General features: G+C 35.7%; 1 protein-coding gene across 1 annotated transcript in view; it reads left to right on the plus strand.

Moving 5' to 3' along the window:
• The window catches only part of LOC120587039 (uncharacterized), a 47,284-nt gene that overhangs the window by 32,214 nt on the left and 575 nt on the right, over positions 1–14,495 (plus strand). The window lies entirely within an intron of this gene.

Below are 14,495 nucleotides of genomic sequence, written 5' to 3' on the forward strand. Positions count from 1 at the left end.
TGAGTAAAGTCAGACAGAGAATGACAAATACTGTATGATTTCACTTACATGTAGATTCTTAAAAAAAAAAACCAAATTCATAAAAACAGAGAGTAAAATGGGGGTTACCGGGGGCTCGAGTTGGGGACAGATGTTGCTTAAGGGTACAAACTTGCAGCTAGTAGAGACATAAGTCCTGGAGTTCTTATGTATAGCATAGTGAATATAAACAATAATATAATAATCAAACTTGCTAAAAGAATAGATCTTAACTTTTCCCACCAGAAAAAAAGAAATAATTATGTGATGTGATAGAGTAGTTATTGCTACAATGATAATCATATTACAATATATAAATGTATCAAATCAACAGGTTGTACACCAAATTTTCCTAATGTTACATTTCAAATATATTTCAATATACAGAAAATAAAATACATGATTAGCACAAGATATTCCTCCCATTTCTTGCAACTGGTAAAAATTGAGAAATTTTATAACATGCCTGGTTATGACATAATGAAAAAAGTACTCATATATTGCTGGTAGAAATGCATAAAACTAAAGACTTTTGGAAAGCAATCCAAAAGCATTTATTTAAAAAAATTGATGCAAAAATTCTATTCCTGGAGTTTTATTCCATGGAACTAAAAGCACCAGTACCTAAACCTATGAGCTAGAATTATCACTGTAATTTTACATACAGCAGCAGCAATAAATAAATAAATTCAAAAATCAAAAAGTTAATGCTCATAAGTAAGGAAATGTCTACACAATGATATATTCTCCAAATTGAAAATTACACAGCTGTTATAGAGAATAAAACAGAATTATACCAGATAACAGAAGGATTTCCACAGGTATTGCTGAATAAGAAACTCAAGTTGGGGAAAGCTTCATAAAATTGTATTATGTTTACAAACAATACCGATTGTATATCTATTTATAATAGGTGTGGATATAAATCTATGTATCATCTATTTATCTATAGCATAAGATTAATATATAGAAAATGTGAAAGAACAAACTTTTTTTTTTAATACTGGTTTCTTGTAGAAGCGGTGATAAGGGGAGAGAAAACAATCAAAAAGAAAGAAAAAAATAATTATCAGAAAATTGTGATAACATTTTAAAAGCTATGTAAAATTATGCTTGTAAAAAAAGGAAATCGAACATGCTAAAAATATATTCACGCTACCTGCTTTAATAACTAGAAAGTACCACCCAATACATTAATATATAATTTGATCTTCAGAACATGCTTTTCCCTTGTTGGATAGCATATAGACCTGGTACTGAGATGATCACAATTGCTCCTGAGTATTTGGAAATCACAGAAATATTATTCTCCTCCTCAGATGTCCCCAGTGATGAGAAAATTTACTGAGAGCAATCCCAGGCCAATGTGGCCTTGCTGTAACCCTCACGATACCATTGTACATGAGGAAAGTTAATACTATTCAAACAAAGTTGGTCTCAAACTAATGTTACTGCTCAATGAATCAGACTAGGGCACTATGCACCCCGACTCAGCATCTTTCAGGTGCCATTTAAATATTTTAAATACTTGGCAAATATGCCACATTTTTGCTCCCCAAGAATTCTTCCGATTACCGGGTAGCCTCCACATCACTATCTTAATAAGACAGAATTCATGGACCAGAGTGTCATATGTCCAGCTCGCTAGATCATATATGTTTTATTGTAATGGATACAATTTCCTTCCTCCCGCCCCTGACACTCTAAGTTGGGTGTCAGACTCCCTGGGTTTAAATCCTAGCTGTGGCACTTACTAGCTGTGTGATCTGTGGACTATTTTCTTAATCTCTCTGTGCCTCTTTTTCCTCATAACATGGGATGGTATGTGTTTCTTACTAATAGTAGTGTTGTGAGGGTTACATAAATACATGTTTAGAATAGTGTGTGGCACATAGAATGAGGCTATTTGTTATTTGTTATTTGTAATTTGTTATTATTATTTTATACAGCACTTGATGTGGCATTCTGGTAAATGTGCCAGTCTCATGAGCTCTGTCAATGAGAAAAAAAATGACAAATTGGACTTCAGCAAAATCATAAAATTTCTCCTTGCAAAAAGCTTGTTTAAGAGGATGAAAACATAAACCCTTAACTAAGATAAGAAACATATTCGCAATCCATATTTGACAAAGGACTTGTATCTAGGCTATATAAGGAAACTCTCAAAACTCAACATTAGAAAAACAAAAAATTTAATTAGAAAATGGACAAGAGACATGAACATATATTTCGCATAGGAAGATATATGGAAGGGAAATAGATGAACATATAATAAAAGATTCTATATCAGTAGCCATTAGAAAAATGAAAATCAAAGGCATGGGGAAATATCACTACATGCCTACAACAACTAAAATAAATAATAATAACACAAATAATGGTGGCGATGCACAGAATCCAAGTCTCTCATATATTTTTAATGGGAGTGTGAAATGATACAGCCACTCTACAAAATTGACAGTTCCTTATACACGGTTATTATATGACTCAGTACTTGCATTCCCCTAGGATTTATCCTAGAGAAATGAAAATTAAATTCACACAAAAAACTGTGCACAACTCTATTTGCATTTTTCTTTAACTGGAAAGAACCAAAATGTCCTTCAATAGGTGAACGGTTAAGCAAACTGTGGCGTACGCATATCATGGGATACTATTCAGCCATAAACAAGCAAACTTTTGATACGTGCAACAACTTGGATGGATCTTGAACATGTAATGCTGAGTGCAAAGAGCCAGTCTCAAAAGATCACACGTTGTTTGAGTCCATGTATACAAAATTCTTGATATGACAAAATTATTGTGATGGAAGACAAGTCAGTGGTTTCCAGAGGTTAGGAACGGTGGGGAAAGGGAGGGGTAGCATGAAGGAGATCGTTGTGGGGATGGAATGGTTCCGTATTTAAATTGTGGTAGCAGTTACAAGAACCTGTGATAAAATAGCAGAGGATTACACAGACATGTACTGAACCCAATTTCCTAGCATCATATTGTACTAAAGTTATGTAAAGTATAACAATTGGTGGGAAAAGCTGATTTTTAATGTAAATAAATGTGTTTCATAAATATTTTATTGTCTGTAACAGAGAGTACAGAAAAAGAGGAGAAACAGAGAGACAGAGAGAGACAGAGACAGAGAGAGACAGAGACAGAGATAGAGAGGAAGAGTGAGGATGAGAGGGAAAGGAGAAAGATATGCTGTGTATATTTTTTGTCTACCATCAAGAGTTTGATGCCATAATAAAAACATGAGATAGCCCTTGCCTGTCTTTGATGCTCAAGGAGTCTATTTTGAGGTCATTGATACTCCCTAGCGCCCTCTGCTGTGCTAAGATGAGATCCGCTGTCTTGACAGTGGAGGTGAGCCTGCATTGAAATCCCAGGAGAGGACTTTTACGTTAAGAGCCATAGCTGGTGTCTTGACAGACTGAATGATAGGACGCAATTTCCGTAAAGACTACTCAGTGAATCAAAAGATTCACAAATGGACATTTGATTATTTTCAATATTGAATGTTAGTAGATTGTAAATGTTCTCAGCACACAAACAAAAAATGGTAGCTGTGGGAGGTCATGGATGTGTTAACTAACCTTATTGTAACAATTTAACAATATATATGTATATCAAATCATCACACTGAACACTTTAGACTAACACAATATTATATGCCAATTATATCTTAACAAAGCTGGAAGAAAGAATTAAAGTTAAAAAGGAAAGTTAAATTTTAAAGGTTCTCTTGCAGCCGTAAAATTAATTTAACCTAAATTATAAAGTAGTTTTTCTTTATTACCATGAGATTCTCAGGAGGGTAATGATGATATGAGAATTTTAAGCAAGGATATTACTTTGACCCAAAGCAGAAAATATTAGTTCCAAAATTATATGTCAAAAGTGGATTTTTCTCCCATTCTTCACTGAACTACAATGTAAAATTTAACTGTAGGCTCTTAGAGTTGTGTTCTTCAAAATGAACAATATAAAAGACAAAAATATAAGGAAAGAATACATAAAAATTATAAAATGCCTTTGTGTATAAGGAAAAGTATTTGAAGGAGTGATAGTAATGAAAAATAAAATTGCAATATACTTATTTAATAAAATACTAAATTACAATGCATTTATTTAAATACGTTCTTTTCATCCATATGTATTTTAATCATTTGTATTTTTTCCTGCCTTTTTAAAATTTAGTTTCAAGTATACAGTTCATATATATAGTTCATAAAACAATCCCCCCCATTACACCCTCCCTCCCCTGACCCTCCAGGAGCCAATGTATTAATGCTAACTGCATTCCCTATGCCGTGCTCCTCATCCCCGTGACCATACATCAGCTACTAATTTGTACTTCTTTAACCCTTCATCTCATTCTCCCAGGCCCCCAAACCCCTCTCCTCTCTGTCTGACACCAAATTGTCCACTATATTTGTGAGTCTGTTGTTGATTAGTTTGTTCTTTTTATTCCTTAGATTCTGCATAGAAGTGAAATCATATAGAGTTTATCTTTGTCTGACTTCAATACCTTCTTGGTCCATCAAAGCATTATCTTTTTCCATCCCCTTCCTTTTCATATGTAGGGGTCTTGTTTTCTTATTCTTTCAGCCACTCTATCTTTTGGTTGGAGCACTTAATTCTTTTCCTTTTAAGGATTAAGTAGTTGTTACCATTCTTTATTTCTGTGTTTGACATTTGTTTTTTCTTCTTAAAGAAGTCCCTCCAATAGTCCCTGTAATACTGGTTTGGTGGCGATAAATTCCTTTAGCTTATTTTCGTCTGGGAAGCTCTTCATCTGTCCTCCAACTCTAAATGATAGCTTTGCTAGATATATTATTCTTACTTGTACATCTTGAGTCTTCATCTTGTTGAATATTTTATGCCAAGCCCTTTTGTCCTGCATAGTTTCTTTTGAGAAATCAGCTGCCAGTCTCATGGGTGTTCCCTTATAAGTAACTATCTGTTTTTCTCCTGCTGTTTTTAATATTCTTTCTTTGTATTTAATCTTTGGCATTTTAATTATGATGTGTCTTGGTGTGAGCCTCTGGATCCCTGATTTTTGGAATTCTCTGAGCTTCTTGAGGTTTTATGTTCGTTTTCTTCACCAGGTTGGAGAAGTTTTCCATCATGATTTCTTCAAACAGCTGTTCAACATCTTCATTTTCTTCAGTTACGCCAATCAGACAAATATTTGGAGTCTTGATAGTGTCCCATATCCTCCTTAAATTATTTTTATAGTCTTGGCATCTTATCTCTTGCCATTCTGATTGAGTGTCTTGATTGGCTTTCCTGTCCCCTAGATAGGCAGAGGTAGGGTTTCAGGGAATCCTCCGGGTGAAGGGACCTCTGTTACCCAGTTTGGTTACGTCACCGCTATGGCGGTGCTGCGTCTGCCCACTGGAAGGATCCAGGGCTCAAAAGGAAATGATGAATACTTCTTGTACTTCTGTACAGAGCGAGTTTCGCCTTGGCCTTCACTCCGACAATGTCTCCTTGTAAGTCCCTGGTGCCCCCTGTGTGCAGCCCAATCGGCACTGGTGCTCACAGCGAGCAGGTCCATCTCCACAAAGATCTGCTCATGGACGCGGCCCCTTTAAGAGGCTTCTGCCACTGCCACTTGCCACAGCCTCAGTCTCATTCAGCCGCTAGGAACTGGGCAGCCCCACGTCCTTTCCCCGTCCTACTTTCTGCCGTTGCAAGGTGCTTTCTTGGATGTCTCCCTAGATGTATGGCTTGCTTGTTCCTCTAGATCCCAGGTGATTTTTCTTTGCTGCTGCTCCTTGTTTCTGTCACAACTTTGATTTGGTCATCAGAGGAATGAACAGAGCCTCTATCATCTATGCCATTTTTTCCCCCTAATCATTCATAATTTTTAAATGTCATAAATCCTGAATTATATTTTACACTGTGAAATTTCACTTAAAAATTTTTTTCACTTTTTAACTCACAAGGTATGCTTTAAATTAGTATCGAAAGATTGCTTTCTTATAACTTGTGATGAATTTTTATATAATATATCTCTCCAATTATTTAAAACAAATAATTATGTAATATTTATACTGCAGTAAAATTTACATCCTAGTACTTAAGGATTAATCCATAAGCTTCTTTAAAAAATTAAAAATTATTTTATGAAGTTTGGATTTACACATATCCTCTTAGCCATTATGTTGTCAATAACTGGTAAAATTTGGAATAACAGGAAATGAAGATTCAGCATCCCTCTAACTCCAGTGTCATCAAGACTGGTTTGCTTCCTAGGAATAGCTATAAAAGTAAGTGTGTCTTTTTCTTCTTTTTCTTTTAATGATGAGGCTTTATGTCCATAATGCTTTGTATTCTTGACATATCTGCTTGAGATTAGAAAACGCCAGCATCATATGTAAAATTATTACTGAACATAGTGAAAGATCATATACTTAACTTTTTGAAACATTAAAGTTTCAAATTTAATGTTCTATTAAAGGAAATTTATGCATTTATTCTTTTGTTAGTTTACATGGCAATAGTTTGATTTGTTTTAAAAGTTGATGAAGGGGATATATTTAAAAGAAACACAGTATTATTTAAGTAAATGACTTCTACTTTATAGCAGTAGGTAATTAAGAACATTAGGATAAGTACTAAAAGGATTTTAAAACAATAAATATATTTGTGGAATAATAATTTTTTTCTTTCTGGTAATCTCACTTTCTCCAGGTGGAAATTTCTGCAACATGCTTTAAACTAATTTAATAAAATTTTCTATTTTTGTTAAAAACAGAAGTAAACCAAATCTAGTAGCCACGTGCAAAAGCTGTGAAACATTAAAAAAGGAAAAGATAATATGCTAGCTATTAAATTCAACAAACAGGAGATCCCAAGAACCAGAAAGGGTCAAGACTGTCAGCTTAGTCTCATTTGCCCACAGAGAAGAGATACTCCAAAATCTTTACAGTAAAATGGCAGAACATTGTTTATCATTGGCCTTCGAGATGAACTGTAAGTGGTAAAGAGAATACCTACTGCTTGAAAGCATGTAGGGAGCTAAAGCTCCCCAAATTCAAAAGAGTGCATGGATTATCTCGGGAGGCCTGCTTGCATGAAAAAAAGAAAAGGCTGGTTCTGTGGAATTCCAGGAAGAAGAAGATTAAGTATAGACAAAGGGAGTGTCGAAGGGAGTGTCAAAGGAAGTGTCGATTGTACCTCGATCTTCAGGATGTTACTTTTATTATGTTATCTTGGGATACACAAAGGAACAGATTATGTATAAAAAGAAGCATAAGAAATAAACTCGGAGAGACAGTCGTGAGATCTGTTCTCCCTCCTGCACCCTGTCTGTCTTCTCTTTTTTCTCAGTCCCCGCTCCCCCATTCAGGTACCCGGTTTGACTTGGTCGGCTGGCTTCCGACAAGTGGCGCCCGAACAGGGACCTGAAAACGGGGGAAAAAAGCAAGGACCCACCGCAAGACGAGTGCACTCGAGATTGGCCAAAGAAGCCGTGGGCGGTGAAGGTGAGTACGCAGGAGTTTTTGTAAATATAGAAACTGTAAGAGAAAATATAATGGGCCAAGGAAATAGTCGCCTGCTATTTGTACATCTGCTTAAGAATATGCTTAGAGTTAGAGGAGCTAAAGTAGGTCAGCAACAGTTAATGAAGTTTTTGCAATTTATAGAAGAAGTTTGTCCCTGGTTTCCTGAGGAAAGGACAATTGATTTAGAGACATGGTAAAGAGTGGGTAAAAAGTTACAGGATTACTATGATGACCACGGACCTACTAAGGTTCCGGCAGATACTTTTGGGCTTTGGACTTTGATTAGAGATTCTTTAGACCCTAGGCATGAAAGAGATCAGATTAAAGAACAAATGTCACCTGTACTTAAAACAAAAATTGTTCATGAGTATGACGAATCTGAGGCTGCTGGGGTTGTGCCTTCTGCCCCTCCGATGCCTCCCCCTCCTTTCGACTCCATCTTTACTGATGATGAGGAGGAGGAGGCCGCTAGATATTATTCACCTGATGAAGATTCAGCTCCACTTGTAGCTATTGGAGGCGTTGCCCAACCCGCAGTACCAGATCCTGTATTAATATGGGGGCGAGGGCATGTTTGTGTTTTTCCGCAGGGAGCTGACGGAGCACGCTGGTTGCCTGAACGACTAGTGCGGCATGCCGAAAATGAACATCGAGACTGATTAATCCAACAGTTTATGCCGCAGTGCATTGGCTTACATCCCAGATCCTCCGGTACTACATCCAACTGTTTGGTCTGGGCCACAGATCCAGGTTTTTTCTAATAACTCTAGACTTTTAGGATTGCCATTAGCCATGGAACAGCAATATGTATATGATAATTTTAATTTTTCAGGATCAGCAATAGGACTACCTATTTGTTTTCTATTCAATTCTACTTCCCAACCTGGGTGTTTGAATATCACGGAGCAGCCTTGGCCTAAGAAAGGAGGAGCTGTTATGCTTGGGGCTCCTGATGGCGAAGCTGTAAACAATAATGATACGATCCCGTTTGAACTTTGTCACTCGAAGAGGCATGTGCAAAAAGATTCAGTATGGTGGCATCGTTGTCATCAAGAGAATGTCACTTTGTACCCAGTAACAGGATTTAATGAAACTGTTTGAGACTTCTCTCGGCCTTATGACACTGGGACTGCTTTATCTGCTGGACTCTGGAAAACAAGCTCTGGCGCTTGGCAGACTCATATTTGGAAACTGGCTGCCGGACTTGTGACAATGAGTATTAGCATGACTAATGAATCTCTGACTAATTCACACAGTAGTGGTTCAAGAGAAAGATTCTCATATGCCTTAGAACTTGTGTTAATGTCCCATATATATTATTGTTAGGAAATTTCAATATTATCGTAGCTAATACTACGAATCAATTTAATGTATCTTGTAATAATTGTCAGCTGTCTAATTGTGTTACTCCTGTTAACACTTCTGTTCTCGTGCTTAGACGACCGCCATTTATAATGGTTCCTGTTAACCTTACAGGCCCTTGGTTTGATGAATATGGGTTACAGGTTTTACAAGAAATTAACATGGCCTTAGGAAGATCTAAAAGGGCTGTGGCTGTTGTTGTGGCAGGTATTCTTGCAGTTGTCGCGTTGGTGGTTACAGCCACCACTGCTGCCATATCCTTGTCCAACTCTGTGCAAACTGCAACATTTGTTAATGATCTGACAAAAAATGTTTCATTAGCTATGGGATCTCAAGAAAGTATTGATGAAAAAATTGAACAAAAATTAGATGCACTATATGAAACAGTAAACTTTTTGAGAGAAGTTCAAGCCTTAAAATTGTCCTCCCGCTTACGTTGCCATGTACAATATCGATGGATTTGTGTAACTCCAAAAAGGTATAATAGTACCACCCATCCTTGGGATAAGATAAAAAATCATTTACAAGGGATCTGGCATAGTGCTAATATGTCATTAGATTTAGTTCAATTACATCGAGACATTTTAGCCTTAAAAGAAGCTCCCGAACTACAAATAAATACTGATCAAACAGTGCAAGAATTTATAAAGGGTTTAAAAGGTTTAGTCCCTACTTGGGGACCATTTACTCATTTATTAGGATTTGTTATCGTTCTAGCCTGTTTCATGTTAGTCATCTTGTGTTTATTGCCATATCTGTTGAAATGCGCAATACGAGCAGTGCGAGATGTTGGTTCCGAGATACATGCAATAAAATTAAAAAATAAAAATACCCCAGTATAGTGGCTGGTAATCAAAGACGGGTAAGGACTTCTTGGAAACTGGACAACCTAAGACAGGGCATGTATGATGGAATACATGTTCCAATGACGGGTAAGCTCCATGTTTCGCAGGAAGCCACCTAAGACAGGCACAGTCTACTATAAAGTAAAACAGGGGGAATTGTAGGGAGCTAAAGCTCCCCAAATTCAAAAGAGTGCATGGATTATCTCGGGAGGTCTGCTTGCATGAAAAAAAGAAAAGGCTGGTTCTGTGGAATTCCAGGAAGAAGAAGATTAAGTATAGACAAAGGGTGTGTCAAAGGGAGTGTCGAAGGGAGTGTCAAAGGAAGTGTCGATTGTACCTCGATCTTCAGGATGTTACTTTTATTATGTTATCTTGGGATACACAAAGGAACAGATTATGTATAAAAAGAAGCATAAGAAATAAACTCGGAGAGACAGTCGTGAGATCTGTTCTCCCTCCTGCACCCTGTCTGTCTTCTCTTTTTTCTCAGTCCCCGCTCCCCCATTCAGGTACCCGGTTTGACTTGGTTGGCTGGTTTCCGACAAAAGCACCTCTTATTATTGAGTGATTCAGTGAGTTTTGTATATTGTCATTCTATGTCATTGTACCAGAAACGGGCTGTGTAGGTAAGATTTCAGTACAGTTATGACAGGTTCTCTAGCCTGATGTTCACACAAGGAGGAGGTTAGAATTCTGAACGTAAGGTAGCATTCCCAACCTGTTGTGCAAGTTTGTTATTGATTAGCACAAAGATTTCACAAAAATGAATGTTTAATGTTTCAGCTAGCCTTAACAGTAGGTACCAATAGTAAAAATATCAGATAATAGTCTAACAACCACAAAGAGAATAACTCTCCTTTTATGAAGTGGCTTCTGTGTTATACAAATGGAATAACAATCATATGTTGCTTCAGTGTTTTTTTCATTGTTCACACTGTCATTTATTCTTTTTACTCAAAACACTCTTGTTGTGACAATGTTACACAAGTTAAGTATCTGTGTTTTTCATATCTTCACATGATAATAAATTTCAGTTTCTTAAAAATTATCAATTAACATTGTTTTAGAAAATGTTCTACAGAACCCAGAGCAGTAGACCATACTACTATGGATTTTTACTTCATATTTTATAGATTTCTTTCTTTTTTGACTCTATTTTTCCAGTTTCCCAGGCCTGTCACATTTCTTGGCAGAACATTTCTTGGTTGTGTGGAATTCCAGGAAGAATTTTCATTCATTTATTTAATTCATTCAAATGCTATTTTATTTATTTTGTTTCAGTTATCCACTCATTCATTCATTCTATACGTTTTAATTTTTACAGGGTGTTCAGTTATGTTGATCGACAAATAGACATTTTACTTTCACACACAATCCTTACGGTCTAATAAGGTAGATACTGACTCAAAACATAACACATTTTGTGGTTACAGTTTGCTATTAATAATATAAGTTTTAAATGTGTTCTTTTAGACAGATAATTAAGCTGGTTAGAAATATATGCGAAGTAAAGTAATAAGGCACATTATATTTCATATGGGTTTATTGTGACAGGTCCTTTCATTGCACAGAGTCGATGATTAAATTATTCTCCACCTCACTTTGGAAACACAAGATTGTCAAATATGTATGGCACCAGTGTATTTAAGCTTTGTGGTAATTTCCATTATGAAACAGTTGCTTACAGAAAAACAACATGAGTTTGAAAGTTAAAATCTCTCAGGAAACACATATATGACCTACTCTTCCATAATTGTCGAATATGATGCCCTTTATCTGTAAAGTTTCTTCTCCTCCCACTATGGACATTGCTCTGGCTTACCCTTTAATAGATTTCAGGAGAAATAAGCTCTAAAGCTTGTATGATTCGGGGTAGGGAATGCACAGCAATGGGAAATCCCAATCAACTTCTCCAAAAAGAAAAAAGTACAAATACTTCAAGCAGTATTATTTCTCTGCTCTTTCGTAAGCTATGTAGCGTATCTTAAGCTGTTTCTCAGATGACGTTTATTTGCCACTGATCGAGGTGAATAGTCTTGCTGAAAACAAAACAAAACAAAACAACAAAACAGAAGTTCAGTAAAAGGTTAGGGTAATAGCTGTGCTTAGATACTGGCTTCAAAAATCTAAGAACCAAGATTAAACTGGCTGGAATAATAATAGACTGTCAGACTCTAAATACCAACTAGACCAGTTCCTTCACTGACCAAACATAGAAAATGAGTTCAGATAAATAACTTTCCCACGTTCACTAAGACAGGCCAGAACAACAACCCTTGTCTCTGTTGCACTCAGATGTCTTCCTTCAAACTATTTAATTTTGTCAGTAGATATATTATGTTCTCACTGAGGGAATTATTTTATTTATTGCACTATGTGGTAAGTGGAAATGCAAGGGGAAATATATATGTTTATTTATACATTAGTAATATTTAATAATAGGGACTATGCTAAATGCTTGAATATATTACCTTAAGAGAATACAATTAATTTGCAATAAGATTACATCTCTATTTAATAATAAATAATACAAATAAATTTAAAAATAAATTTATGAAGAATACCTATAAAAATACTTTAGTATGACATATTAGGTGAAGAGTGTGTGGCTATTTCGGATATTTTATTACAATTCCAATAGGAATAGAAATATATGGGAAAGAAAACTCATGAGATAATTGTGATATAATTGTAAAATAGACATATTTTATCAGCATTTATATTCTGCTGAGAAACGAATATTCAAGGAGTTTAAGGCAGTTTCTTCAGTTAAAAAGATTAAAGCAAAGAAAAATAAACATAGATACAGACCTTACACAGTCACAAAAATAGACTCATAAGAAACTTAGAAATAAAACAGAAAAGTATAAAATTTCTAGAAGATGAAATAGAAGACCTAGGTGACCTTGAACTTGGCAATGAGTTTTATATAACATCAAAAGTGTAATCCATGACTGAATAAATTGATCAGTTTGACTTCGCCAAAATTAAAAACTTCTGCTCTGTGGAAGAATGTCAAGAGAATGAAAAGACAAGTCACAGACCCAGAGAAAATATTTGCGGCAGACATATCTGGTAAAGGAATTTTATCCAAAACATACAAATAACTCTTAAAACTCAACAATAAGGTAATGAACAATTTGATAAAAATTGGGTGAAAGAGTTGAAAAGACACTTCACAAAAGAAGGTATGCTTATGGCAAATAGGCCTATGAAAAGAAGCCCAGCATCAGATGTCATTAGAGAATTGCATATTAGGAGATACCCGTACACACCTATTAGAATGACCAAAGTCCAAAACACTTGGCGACACTTAATGCTGGTGAAGCTATGGAGCAGGAGATCTCTTTCATTGCTGGTGAGAATGCAAAATGATACATTCACTTTTGGTAGACAATGTGGCACTTTCTTATAAAGCTAGTCTCTACTAAACAATCTAGCAATTGCACTCCTTGGCAATTACTCAATTGTTTTGAAAACTTACACAAAAATGTCTATAGTTTTATTCACAATTGGAAACACTTGGCAGCAACCAAGATGTCATGTCCTTCAATAGATGAGCAAATAAACAGACTGTGTACATCCATACAATGGAATATGTTCCAAAGAATAAAAAAAGAGCCACGAAAAGGCATGAAGAAAACTTAATTGCATTTCCTAAGTGAAAGAAGCCACTCTTAAAAGGTTACTTAGTATATGCTTCTAAGTACATGTCATTTCCAAAAGGTAAAATTGTTGAGGCAGTAAAAAGGTGAGCGGCTACCAGGAGTTCAGGATGGGAAAGCAAGAGGGGAGAGTTTGAATAAAGAACACAGGAGATTTGTAGGCAGTGAAACTATTCCGTATGATAACGTAACGCTGGATATCATGCCAGATGACATTATGCATTTGATAAAACTGTACAACAGAGTGACTGCTAATGTAAACTATGGGCTTTAGCTAGTAATAGTATATCATCTACTACTTTTTCTGAATATACCACACTAATGTAAATGTTAATAACAGGAGAAACTGTGTGGGGTGATGAGAGAGGGGTACATGGGAACTCTGTGCTTTCTGCTCAATTATTCCATAAGCTTAAAACTTCTCAAAAAGTCTACTAGAAAGCATAATTATGTTATTGTCCATTTGTCTCTAATTTGATGTGTGCGCACATTAAGTTTCAAGGAAAGTTTACCTATGGAAATGCGAAATTGACACAATAATATTTTTCTTATTTGCGATTGTATATATTTTCATGTATGACTTGTATAATTTGAACCAAAGTAGATTATTGCCTCCCCCACCCTGCTGGTCACAGATGTTCCTCTTTTAATGTTAATGCTGGCTCCACATTGTCGTATGTGTTCTATTTCATAGCTATGAAAGAGACACGTGTGCACCTTTACTTCTTTTGGCAACTTGATTTTAAAAGGTACACTTCTGGAGCGGCATTAAACTCCCTAACCTCCTTTCGCCCTTCCCACCCAGCACACGTCTTTTATTACGGATTAAAAATAAATTCAAACACTCCGAATAGCAGACAGTAAAATGAGCATCATACACACATATTACACAGATTTAATGAGTAAGCCCTATTTGCTTTCTCTTATTCTTTTGGTTAATTTTTAAAAATAAATTACAAATACATGATTTCATAATTTTAACTGTCTCATTAGATATCGTCAAAAAATAATTTCCTATACCTCCAAATATTATCTCACTAACCAAGGCAATGGTAATTTTCTTTAATATTCCTAATATCTAGTTTATCGTCATG

The sequence above is a fragment of the Pteropus medius genome, unplaced genomic scaffold, assembly GCF_902729225.1.
Source record: "Pteropus medius unplaced genomic scaffold, Ma_sr-lr_union100, whole genome shotgun sequence".
Classification (NCBI taxonomy): domain Eukaryota; kingdom Metazoa; phylum Chordata; class Mammalia; order Chiroptera; family Pteropodidae; genus Pteropus; species Pteropus medius.